This window comes from Triticum urartu, chromosome 7A (genome assembly GCF_056163025.1).
Source record: "Triticum urartu cultivar PI428250 chromosome 7A, HENAU_Tu73, whole genome shotgun sequence".
Lineage (NCBI taxonomy): Eukaryota > Viridiplantae > Streptophyta > Magnoliopsida > Poales > Poaceae > Triticum > Triticum urartu.
The window spans coordinates 697,555,827-697,569,292 of NC_141879.1; the positions used below are offsets into that span (position 1 = coordinate 697,555,827).

The 13,466-nt window shown below is 42.9% G+C and overlaps 2 long non-coding RNA genes across 5 annotated transcripts; both read right to left on the reverse strand.

Annotated features, from left to right (window-relative positions):
- Window positions 1-1,426: 1,426 nt before the first annotated feature.
- LOC147961723 (uncharacterized) lies at window positions 1,427-5,381 on the reverse strand. Its single transcript, XR_015611007.1, has 6 exons — window positions 3,625-5,381; window positions 3,494-3,533; window positions 2,100-3,414; window positions 1,917-2,029; window positions 1,728-1,775; window positions 1,427-1,612 (listed from the first exon to the last, which is right to left on the reverse strand). It is a non-coding gene; the product is annotated as an uncharacterized LOC147961723 (long non-coding RNA).
- A 218-nt stretch (window positions 5,382-5,599) lies between these two features.
- LOC125524030 (uncharacterized) lies at window positions 5,600-12,265 on the reverse strand. 4 transcript variants are annotated; one of them, XR_015611167.1, is made up of 12 exons: window positions 9,682-12,265; window positions 9,468-9,513; window positions 9,221-9,296; window positions 9,043-9,101; window positions 8,901-8,973; window positions 7,367-8,796; window positions 7,156-7,224; window positions 6,881-6,997; window positions 6,653-6,724; window positions 6,490-6,538; window positions 6,336-6,401; window positions 5,600-6,151 (listed from the first exon to the last, which is right to left on the reverse strand). It is a non-coding gene; the product is annotated as an uncharacterized LOC125524030 (long non-coding RNA). The 4 variants fall into 4 exon arrangements; XR_015611166.1 differs by having other exon boundaries at window positions 9,468-9,567; XR_007290515.2 differs by having other exon boundaries at window positions 7,367-7,452; window positions 8,696-8,796; window positions 9,468-12,250.
- Between the last annotated feature and the right edge of the window lie 1,201 nt (window positions 12,266-13,466).

Here is a 13,466-nt window from a genome sequence, read left to right on the forward strand (position 1 = left end):
CCCCATAAAAGCACATACTGGCACCGCCCCCCTCAGCTGAACCGATGAGCAATAACTCATTTTTACATCATTGACCAAAGTCATCTCATGTGAAATTCAAAACAAATACTTCATATACTAGTAGAACGCCCATGCGTTGCTACGGGCCTAGCGGAGGTAAATGAATCAATTAACAAAGGCATCATTTTCTACCACGGGCTTGATCTGGTGCCACCTAAATTGTCCTAATATTCTCCTGCTAGTATATAAGTTCCAGAACAAAAAAGTGGAAAACAACTATCCCAACTACAAATTAAGAGGATCAAATAAAATCAGAAGTTCACTATTTCAGATCTTATTCTATGTTCAGATTAATTTATATATAGAATCATATTTTTGAACACTTATATATATAAACATTGATCATGTGTCTAATGCCTATCCTCACTGCCTGCTACCATTGCTGATGTGAGCCCCATATATTCCCCCATCCTTAGCGATGAATGTTGTGTTTCCTAGCCACCTCGAACACTTGCACCACCAAATCGTTGTCCTCCCCACTTCTCACACGTTTTTTTTAAATATGTACCCATTTGTTTTTCAAATCTTGAGATTTGTACCTGTAGGCAATGATGTAAAGCAATAATGTTCATTCTAAAGCATACAATTTTAGCAAATTGTAAGCATATCAATGTGATGTACAATAGGAAGTCGGTGCTACAAAATGGAAGGAACTATATAGGAATAAGTAATCGTAATTCATAAGATCTATTTCATCCTCACATCTCTTCTCATGGCATGATAAACAGCCTGGACCTGAACAACAACCAAAGTGACCTTGTACACATGGAAGTAAAATTTCTACAAATGGGAATCTAGGTGGTTAAGTAGAATATATTTGAGCATTACAAAACAGGGTGCTACCTCCTCATTCGAAACCACAAGAATCCTCCCCAAAAACATTCCCCCTAGTAGATATTTTCCGACTTGCTTCGCGATGTACAAACCAAATTGAGATGTTATCTTAATTAAAACTAACGTTCATTTATTTGTATGGCAAACGAAACATATACACAGAACCAAATACTACAATAAACAGCTAGCTATGCTCACAAGCTTGTGACCATAAATATATATGGATTATTTATCCAAAAGTCCGTGGTGTTAAGAAAGATGTTATATTGCGCAAAGACAGTTCCCACATCAAATCTATGGCGCATATGTTACCACATATTGTTGGGGTACACATTTTATATACTGGAAACAAGCCGTAGACAAAAGAAACTCCTTTATCATCACTCCATGAAATAAAAAAACACATGACGAGGAGAATTACCATCGTAATATTAAACCTGAAAACAAACGGTCTTAGTTACATAGAAGTCAGCAAGAATTAGAAACATTGGAGCTAATTAGTTAACCAATTAAATTTTCCCTGAGACACTAATCAAACCATAAAACTCTCAATACAAGTCCACTAATTACTTAAATTAGCATAAGGGTTTAAAAAAAAATCTCACCTATTGACTCCGGCACACGTTCGAAACGCGGAAAGATCAACAGACTTGTTGGGCAGATCGATCTTGCCGCAGTTGGTCCACTAAGAAAATCATAATGCCACACTTGGTGTAAACTGCAGGGGGGAAAGATATTTCAGCTAGAACCAATATTTTTAACCTGATGCACTGATAAGAGAACACACAGGAAGCCGGTTAAGAAAAACTAAACCACATGCGTTTTATACAGACCGTGCACACACTATTGATACAGAGCCGACCCATCCGTCTTGAATCTTTCTGAAATTACAATCCAATTAAATATATAAAACCCAGTATGGTACTAAATATCCAACTATCTGGATTTCTCTACAAACAATCTCAACTTGGAACCAGTATAGTCTGAAAACTTTCCTGGTAGGATTGAGAAAACATAGGTACCTTGATCACATGGATTTTTGCTCTGCGGCGTTTGCTGGAAATCCCTAATTACCGGCTAGAAAATTCTCACCCACTCCAAGCCGCACAAACTGTTCTTCTCACCCTCAGTCCTTCTTCAGATGCACACATTCGTCATTTGGTTAAATGATAGAAAAAAATTGCATGAACAATCAATGTATATACCTGAATTAAACAGTAGCTACAATGGTCACGCACTTCATCTTCTTTTCTATTCGAGTGGACACCAGATCAAGCTAGTTGATGGTGCTCTGAAAGTCAATGTACATCTGATACACCACGTTGATGATTTTTTGCTGTTTCATGGGCCACACTATTGCTATCTCATGCAAATCTCCCGTAGATTTCCTCTGATCCGACCCAAATGCACCAAACTTGCATAAGCAGATTATAAGATAATTTTGAAGGGTTCTGTGTAATAAACAATTTAAAGCAGCACATGCATGTCGGAGGACCATATATTGACGAATACAATACATAACACTGTACTCTGAAAGTCAATGTCGTTGTACTCACTTATTTCCTCTTACAGCAAATACATAGTGATGAATTAATGTAGGCGATCTTTACTTTAATCCATATGCTGTGTTATTAACTACATGAACATGAGAAACTGAGACTCAAATATTTCTTTTGTGCCATTGCAAACCTAGTTAGGTCTCTTCTCTCCAATAATCAAAAGAGAATACATGCATCTAAAGAAAGCACATACATACCTCCAGTTAAGACCATCTAAACCATTCGGGCAAAAATATGTATAGTCATTGATCAGCTATACATGCCTGATGCAGCCGCATGGCTTCGTTTCTCGTGTTCTCCTCCACCTGACCATCGCCGCCACTCCCCACCATTGCATGTGCCAAGTTCGTCCTCGTCACACATGCTTGTATTATGTTCGCTGACACAGGAATAGTGATCTCCACGCCCGCCCTTACCCACTCGTCGGGCCCCTACTAAACGCATCTCCGCGTGCGCCCTCGCCACCAAGTGCCTTTCAGCGACACAGAGAGAGACTACGCCATCGCACGTGCTTAATCAAGATCAAATTGTAAATTATGTCGATGTTCATTGATCAAGCCTTACCATCAGTCCTACAATTGCAATCCACGTACAGTGCAGATCCTACACCGCACACAATTTCACACACAACCACAAAATGCAGTCCAAAAAATATGGTCAAACCAGACCAATGATTCTCACCAAGATGCGCACAGGCTTGATTCAGACCGCATCGGCTCATGCATCAACAAGGCGCTGCTCCATCTCCTATAGACATCACATTATGAGATGCTAAGAGTTAGTGAGAGTTTGGGGTATCATCGTCACTCATGTGCTCCACCTACTTGCTCCTCAGAAAAAACATTGTACACACAGATTGGAAGAACCAAATCAATTTTGGTACTGATTTGTCCACGTTCAAAGGACTTCTGTCACCAGATCATAACTTTGTTGCTTCACACATGAGGCTGCACTACAGAATCTGCAAAGCAACGGAATCAGTTGGGCATTTATTTATGATAATTAACTCGCAAGATGGATGGATGCAGCTGCTCACGTACCTGATCCTGGTGGCCGGCGGCTTCCGCAGAGCTGCTTTACCTGCGTACAACGGCGACAAATAGCTGACATGAATTTAATTTACGTTTTGATGTGCCATGTGACGTCAACAACGGAGGGGTCATGGCCGTACCTGTCGTCGATGACGAAGCGGGGGGTCAGGGCCAACGGAGCCCAAGAAGTCGCTGAAGAAGGCCACCGCCCTATCATGGACTGCGCCGCCTCGGAAGCCGGGGACACCAGGTCCTCTTACACGCACACCTCGCTAGGTCCCCTTCGCCACGTTCGCACTCCACAGGTGTCGTTCCAAATCGAGTACCGAGGAAGATGGGGATGGGAGTGGAAGAAGGCCGGCGTGCAGATTCATCACCTCCTTGTCGACCTTGACCACTCGTGACAACAGCGGAGGAGAACCCCGAGGTTTGGTTAGGCCTCACCGGCGGAGGCAAGTCGAGGGGAGGGGCGGCAGCGGGCGGGCGAAGACGGTGGGCGGCGGAGATGGGAACCCTAGAAAAAATATGGTCGAGCGACAGGAGGACGAGATCGAGGAATGGAGAGAGGGAGCCTCGTTCGCCTGATATTTTTTCATGCGGGGTGGCCTCGTTTCCCTGGTTCGTCTGATCTTTTTTCGTGCGAGGGGGCGTCGCTACATGGTCGTGGTCCGTTTTTTTCGCACGAGTGGGCCTCACTGTGTGGTCGTCGACCGGATCGTCCGTTTTCTCTTCGTGATGGGATCGTCCGTTTTCTCTTCGTGATGGCGCCGACGCTGGCAGTCTCAGAGGTCAGCGTAGGAGCACAAATCTATTATTTGTTTATTTCCTTAAAATCAGTTCTTTGTTTCCTGAAAATCTATTATTTGTTTCCTAAAACAAATTTCACTAATGAGAGAAATCGATTGATTTGAATAAGTTAGGAAAGTTAGATTAAAATTTATTATTTGTTTTCTGAAAATCTGTTATTTGTTTCCTAAAACAAATTGCACCAATAAAAGGGGTTGATTGATTTGCATAACTTAAGAAAGTTAGATCCATGATTTGTTATACGTTAGGAATGTTCTGGTTGTAAAAGAGCGGGGAGAAAAATAAACCGATGGACCAGGATGGGAGGGGGTGGTGGGAGGAGAGACGAAAAAAACCCAGCGAAAAAAAACCATGGAGACTATTCACCAACTCAGACATTAGAAATAGAGATAGTGGGGGTGTGAACAAATAGCACGCACGGGAAGTTAGGAACATAACTTAAACTGCCAAAAAAAGCGAACATACGAAGACAAACGGATTATATTCACCCCCCTCTGGGGATGGATGGCTACCAATTTCTCCCCCATTACCCCGCACAACCGCACTTGAACACTAAGGAGAATCGGTTTTTGGACGGGAATGAGGTGCCCGCTCTTCCTCGAAAATGTGCCTCTCTCTCCCTCCCTCCCCTCTCTCTCTCCCACACACACACTCGACAGCTCATCCCCTCTAGAAATGACACACAAATGAAAAGGACACCCCCACACGGGTCGGAGTCCAAACAAGGAGTGGGCGGCCTACAACCTGAATAAAAAGTCCAACGACAAATAAACCCGACACGCACTCGCGAGTGACAGACAAATGAGGGACACCTGCGACGTCGAGATTCATGCATGATCAGACCGACAAGATTTAAGAAACCATCGAGATTAATTTAGGAGATGGGACAAATTCTAATGACAATTACACTTGCTAGATTTTTCATAGCAAGGAAGGATGCATTTCAGAGGTTGAATCACATGCTACGACATTATATGAAGATTTACTATTCAATTAGGAGTTAGGACAGAGTAATTTCTATCCAGACTTCTAAGGCAAACAATACAAAGGAGGTAACTACGGCTCCCTCCACATTTTCACATCCGGGCTTGGGACCGGCAAAGGCAGTGTTAGGCCACACCAACCAATCATTCAGCAAAGCATACAAGGCACACACACTCAGAGTCAAGCCACGCACAATCACACACACAGTCATTGTCAAAATGCAATATTCACACTTCTAAGGCAAACAATACAAAGGAGGTAATTGCAGCTCCCTCCACATTTTCACATCCGGGCTTGGGACCGGCAAAGGCAGTGTTAGGCCACACCAACCAATCATTCAGCAAAGCATACAAGCCACACACACACAGAGTCAAGCCATGCACAATCACACACATAGTCATTGCCAAAATGCAATATTCACAGTCACACACATCACAGTCAAATGCACAATATTCACACAGTCACACACAGAGTCACACATCACAGTCAAATGCAATATTTGCACACAGTCACACACACATACACACAGGCAAACACACAGAGTCACACATCACAATCAAATGCTTCACACAGTCACACACAGAGTCACACATCACAGTCAAATGCAATATTTGCACACAGTCACACACACACACACAGGCAAACACACAGTCCCACACACAGACAGTCAAGCCACACACACAAGAGAGTCAAACCACAAACAGTCAGACAGACACAGAATGGAGCACTTGCACACAAGAAACAAACATAGATAGGGGCACAAACAGAAAGCAACAAGAAACACCGAAGTAAACTCAGAAAGCTATAAAGAAATTCCAAAACCTGAATGACTAAACGATTTCTCTCGAGGGGTGAGGGTGATTCAGATCTTCGTTCCTGAAAACAGGAAGCTGGTTAGAGGCTGATTAAGTGATTATCTTCATCACTACCCACAAGTTTGTAGGCCTATGGGCAAAAAAGAAATGTTAAATGCGTTCTTATTCTACTTACTAGAGAAAGCAAGGCATGTAACATGAGCAACATTCTTATAGAAATTTTGGCTAAGGTAAGCCATTCGTACCTACAATATATAGTTTCAAGTTGGCAACTGTGGTTGCCTCTCATGAGTTACAAGCCGATGGATAGCCTGAAAAATGACATGAGCAACTTAAAATGTGAGTTTCCACAATGTAAATGATGTTTCTATTATTCTTGAAGCAAGAAGAGTAGCTTACGTTACCAGCAGCACCAGCAGTCATATTTACAAAAGAAGATTAAGATGACCTGTGATGTAATAAGCATCATATGAGTCAAAAATACTTGGAATCAGTTTATGATCATAACAACATAGGTAATTATTCCTGTGTGTATATCAAAGTTATCAAGATAGGAACTTACTGAGTCTGTGTATCTTGCAACTCCAATAATTCACCTGGTTTGTCGTCTTGCTTTAGCTATAGGTGAGAAGAACTGATAACAAATAGAAGTTACACAAATGTAAGTACCCCATTCCTGCAATATTCAGATGTCTGATGCATGGTATGATGTTCAGGAAAGAGTGAGGAAGTGGCAGGGGCTACATCATTCATGTTAGGAATCTGGTAACAAAGAGGACCAAGGTAGTACCTTCTAGGAAGAAATTTTGCTATTTCTGCCCATTTATTCCCTGGGCATTATAAATGCATGTTCCTCCTCATAGTCCAAGCATCTCTCTGTATGTCTGGATTCAGATGATTATGCCACCTAAGATGTTATGTATGAATTCGAAATCAGCTTCATAACCAATCAGCTCTTTATGTAACCAGTGTGTTTCTGAATTAGCAAACATTCCCCTGTTTGTCTTGCACAAAGGGGAAAATGCATTTAAGCAAATCATGAAAATGAAACAATCAAAAGAATACCTCTCTTGACATTGCTTGCCTATACGTCCAGGTAGTGACCTTGCAATGAGACCAATTTGTTGCTCCATACTGCATTTTGAGCACAAATATCAGGTGCCAATAGGTAGTTATGGATACAGCACATCTAAAAACAGAAGTACCCGGAAGTAGCACAATTTGGCTAAATAAACATTTTGACATCAGCATCGCAAAATATAAAGAACGTAAATACCTGCGTTTTATGCAAACAAAACCCATCAGTGTCCTTAGCAACACAATAAAGAGCCAATGTGAAATGTCCAGATCCAATGTCTGTACCTTAAATACTTAGAAAAGCATTATTCCAGTGACTGGACAACAGTAATACATAAAAAATAATATGATATCCACATAAGACATAATCACAAAAAAGTTCAGAAAAAAGAATAGTGCTAGGTCTGTTCACATTCAACAAACAGCAAAGCAATCAATCGTGAAATATAAAACACAAGTTATACAACCAAACATTCAGCAAAGCATACAAGCCACACCATCAAACAAATGCAATTTTCACACACAGTCACACACACACACACACACATACACACACACACACAGTCAAGCCAGACACATATTCACCATCAAGCCACACAGAGTCACACACACAGTCAAGCCACACACATATTCACAATCAAACCACACAGAGTCACACACAGAGTCAAGCCACACACAGTCAAGCCAGACACATATTCACCATCAAGCCACACAGAGTCACACACACAGTCAAGCCACACACATATTCACAATCAAACCACACACAGTCACACACAGAGTCAAGCCACACACAGAGAGAGTCAAGCCACATACAGAGAGTCAAGCCACACACACACACACACAGAGTCAAGCCACACACATATTCACCAACAAGTCACACACACATTAATGAAGCACTTGCACACAAGAAACCGACATAGATAGGGGCACAAGGAGAAACCTAATACATGCAAGATCGAAGTAAACCCAGAAAGCTATAAAGAAATTCCAGAACTTGAATGAGTAAACTGATTTCAAGTTGGCAACGGTGGTTGCCTCTCATCAGTTACAATATTGTGCACAAGAAACCGACATAGATAGGGGCACAAGGAGAAACCTAATACATGCAAGATCGAAGTAAACCCAGAAAGCTATAAAGAAATTCCAGAACTTGAATGAGTAAACTGATTTCAAGTTGGCAACGGTGGTTGCCTCTCATCAGTTACAATATTGTGCATGTTACAGCAGCACTAAGAGCTTGCTAAAGAGCATTTTCGTCAATCTATCAGAGAAAATACAGAAACTATGTTCCATCAAGATCTTTGAGAATAAAATATGGAGGCCATATCAGTTCCAAACGTGACTTGCTAATAACCACTGCAATACTTAAACATGAGTATCAAGTAGGGTAATCTGAAGGGTGTAAAATAGAAATTAGGCACCACTAGACCGGCAAGGCAACAAAGAACCATACAAGACAGAACATTAAAAATGAGTAAATTGCAGAAGAGAGAAAAAAAAATCTACAACTGAATGGAGTAAGCCTTACTCATCCCCAATTTGGCGTTGCTCAATTTGAGAGATACCATAGTATCGAAGTGCAGCTTCCAAGAATTTACGCTTTAGATCTAAAATTCTTGCATAGCATACCTACAAGAGATATAAGAAGGGAACTAAATTTTTGTCCTTAGTTGTAGACAGATAGATTATTAAACCGTTTCTGAACCAATAAACCTTGTATTACAAGTTCACACCTTCCTGGTTGCTGTTTGTGACAAAAAATGAGGCTTTGTTGATAAAAGCTTCAACATTCACTGCATCATCATCCTACAAAATGAAGAACTACGTTAGTCCAGCTGAAAATGCAATGACGACAGAGGCTAAAACGGGACTAACCTCCAAATAGAGACGTGCAATCTGGACGCACTTGGATAATTTGTTTGTCATCAAGCATCCTGGTTTTTAAGAAGATGGTCAGATTTCCCAGACTTAGAATATCCAATGACATGTAAAGAGAGACAAAAGCTTAGAATATCCAATGACATGTAAAGAGAGACAAAAGCTTTGCTTCTACCTTATTCCTGAGTCCAAGTCAATACCACTAAGCATTTGTACTGCCCTCGGCCATTGTTGTTCAAATTCATACAGTTCTGCAGATAGCCAGCAAGGTAAATACACCATTTTAAAATAACAGGACACATGTTTTTCTTCTTCAATTTGTTCATTTATTACGAATAATTTGTTCCAGGAGATCCATTTGGCAAACACAAGTTAAGCATGATGTGGCAGAGAACATCAACTACACATAAAATCAAGTGTACCTGATTAGCCAGGCTGTGCGGTGGCCCAGACAAACCGTTCAGTGTCCTTAGCAACACAATAAAGAGCAAATGTGAAATGTCCAGATCCACATGTCTATACCTTAAATACTTAGAAAAGCATTAGAATATGATATCCACATAACAGACATATCAAAAAAAAGTTCAGAAAAAAAGAATAGTCAGTTGTCTGCACTAACAAGTACTGGTCTGTTACCTATGATCAAGTACTGGTCTGTTACCTATGATCAAGTACTGGTCTGTTAGCATAAATGATTATTCGTCAAGACAATCACTCCTGCCATATAAACATGTATCTCAAGGAAAATTTGTAAGAGATGTGGTTAATTACTTGAATAAAACACACCATATCAAGTATACTAACACAGAAGTGATATCAATATTTCCACCTTCCACATTAGATAGTATAAAACACACCATAGCTAGTAAAAACACACCATGGCCTACACGGTTTGCACCCTAACGCATCCCCATATATGGAAAGACAGACATTGGGAACATAAGCAAAGCATGACAAGAACCACCCAATTGGAAAGAACACTAAATAAGCAACCATCAGAACAACCATAATGTATCACCCCATCTCTGCTTATAAGATGGGTGATTCAAGAACATAAGAACAACCGTAACAAACAACCATAACGACCAGCGAGCCAAACCAGAGTATCACAAGGGCGCATGCGTTTGAGGTCTGGAAATCGCCGACGAACAACGCAGCGACGGAACCGAGGAACCGATCTGAGCGAACATGATAAACTGACCTTGCTTTGGCCTCTCCCCGTCTCTGCAATCCAAATCCAAAACCAGACGGGCGAACACGAAACACAGGGACACGAAACATAATCGTTCATCGCTTCGCCACGAATATGAAACACAGGATAGTGAGTGTCTCTCAGATAACCAAAGCACACACAGAAGTTAATGATCCAACAAACTCAGAATCAATATTAACTACTCAATGATCTAGCAAACATTACAACAGAATCTTATGGAATAGGGTGTCAGAAGCTCAATGATCAATGATCGCACTATAAGTTAATTGTCACAAAGTCTAGGCAAAGCAAGAAAAGCATTTTCCATTGACTGGACACTAGTAATACAAAAAAAGAATATGATATCCACATAAGACATAACAAAACATGCATATCACTAAAAATTTAAGAAAAAGGAAGTCAACTATCTACACTAAACAAATACTAAGTCATCACAATACTGAGTTGATGCCATAAAATTTAACATGACAAACAATAATTTTTCATGCACACTAACTGGGGATTAACAAATGTCAGAGCATAAGAGTTGGGCTACTCAATTGGATCACCATCATCACAAGAAAACAAGCAGCACATGTCCATGTTATAGGTTCATTGATATTGTTGTCCAAAAGGAAAGGGGCATGGCAGAAGTTAGCAGCATTGATAAAAAAAACATGTGATGAACATGCTTTCACAGATAAATAAATTCTAGAGTTATGCTCACAACAGAATCATATGCCCAGGTGTGCAATGACAAAATTCTGGAGTTATGCTATGCAATCTAGAATGTAGTCTAAGGGGAACTAACTAGCAGCAGCTCATCTAGAACTCCTATGAGTACTTGAATTGAAATAGCAACATCAGGAAGAAAAGAAGGAACCTTGTCCAACAGTAGCATCAGCAGGTGTTCAATTAGTCAAGCAGCAGACCACATGGGTTTGCACTCTTGTAAAACTTTTCTGCTCGGAACACACAAGCTAAGCATGATAAAAGAAACAAACTGGAAAGAACATAAACAAAGACCAAGCGCAAGGAATCACCCCATCTCTGAATCTAGGATGAGAGCGCACACGCCTAGCCGGTACAACAAGAAGTCCAGAATTAACAGACCCTGGAACTCAAGAATTGACAGAGGGCCAACAAGAACTGACAGATGGCCAAGAATTGACAGAGTATCACAGGAGAGCAATACGTTTGAGTTCTGAAAATCACCAGGAACAACGTAGGTGACGGAACAGAGGAATCGATCTGAACTAGCACGATAAACAAACACTGCTCCCCGTCTCCGGCCGTAATCCAATTTCGAAACCGGACCCGTTCGTTCCTATAACCGACGCGAACACGAAACCCAGGATTGGTAGTTTGGATAACAAAAGCGCACGATGACAGAATTGCTAGTACGCAAACGAGACGGAGGAGACCCCCGACGAGGCGAGACGGACCAAGAACACGCGAGCGCATCGGGACAACGGCGAGGACGAGCGAAATCGAATCAGTCGCGACTATACACGGACGACGACGAGGACGAGCAAAATCAAACCGGACGCGACCCTACACGGACGGCGACGGCGAGGACGAGCAAAATCGAACCGGACGACGGCGAGCGAGGACGAGCAAGATCAAACCAGGCGCAATTCAAAACGGACGAATCGAGCGGCAAGAACCAAATCAGGCGCGGTTCTAAGCCTAAACGGGCGACGAATCGAGGAGTAGCGAATCCAAACCGGACGCGAGGAGGCGAGGCGAGAGGTGGCCATGACCCGGGGCCCCGGACGAAGAGAGGAGGAGCAGACCGGCCACGGCCAGGGCGCGGGGAGGGAGGAAAGGGCGCGCCTGGCCGCGGGCGGGCCGCCGGGGAAGAGGCCGCGCCGCCGGCCGGGTCCTTGCTGGGGACGGCTTCGGCGGGCGGCGGAAATCGAAGGGAAGTGGCGCTGGTGGTGGTGGGTTGGGGCTGGATCCGGATCGGGTGGGCAAGACAGGAGGGGTCGGTCTCGGTCGGTCGGTAACGCGGCGCGGCGCGGAGATATTACCGTTGGGAGCCTCAGACTGGGCTCGGGTGCTCGAGGCGGACCGGGAAATTTCTAGCTAGGTCGGTCGAGGCAGAGGCGGTTGCGTGGGCACACGGGCTATCCGGCCGGCGCACATGAGCGGACCGGCCCATTTGGTCATGTTAGGTTGTGTGTCGTCTCTTATATCTTAGGGAAAAATATGTATTCTAAAAAAAAGTTCTTCTAAAAAAAGGAAAAAAGAAAATATGTTGGTGCAAAGGGACATGCATCGGCAATGTTTTCATTTCGTTAGCATCAACTTAAGGGCGAGCTTGTTTCAAATAAAAAAACTTAAGGTCCAACTAATCACCCAGCTAGAATAGCGAGGATATCATGCCCGAATTGACCGCGTTCGAGGCGACTTCCGACGACCGACGGCGTGGTGCCGGCTCTTCCCTCCCTCTTCAATTTGATCCGCCATCTGTCTCTGTGCTCCAACACTACTCTCCCTCCTCTGTTTTGATCCCTTCTCTCATATTTGGTTTCCCTTCCTCTAGTGTTGTTTCCACTGTCTGAGGCAGGATTTCTCAAGTCCTAGTATTGAGGGAGGAGGGCATCGTAGGAAAAAAATCGCTAGTAATTTTGTGTATATACAAGCAAACTCATCATGTTGGGTAGGCTCCTGACTCATGCTAGCCACCCCATGCCTCTGTCACTGGTTGTTTTTCTCTATCAATCCTCTATTCGTTTTCTCTCTTGATCGTTATCTCAATCCCTGGCCTCCTTAGTCACTCTGTATCCCAAGAAAAATCACATTTGGCTCGTGTGTGTTGACTACCTAATGGTTGGGGCGCACCCCCGGTGGCCCTCTTGAGGATGTTCATGTGCGGTGCCAAATAGGGGTTGCCCTTTTCATTTGTTTTTTTTGCATAATGGGCAGTATATATACATGCCAACTGTTGCTGAAAACGAATTGAAGTCTGAACTCTGATCACAGGGAAAGCAGAGCAATCTAATAATAGTGACTCTAATCATTAAAACCGTGTCGCAGTTCAGCTGGAACTGCGGTTACTCCACATCCGCGGCCATGTAGCTCGTAGGGTCCTCCACTTCACATGACGTCTTGCTCGCACGCCTCTGTGTGTGTGCGCACCTCGGCCATTTTGTTGAGCTAAACGCAGGTCTTGCAATGGCGTCGGCACGACCTTGCTGTTCTTGGTGGCGACCCTCCTTCCATC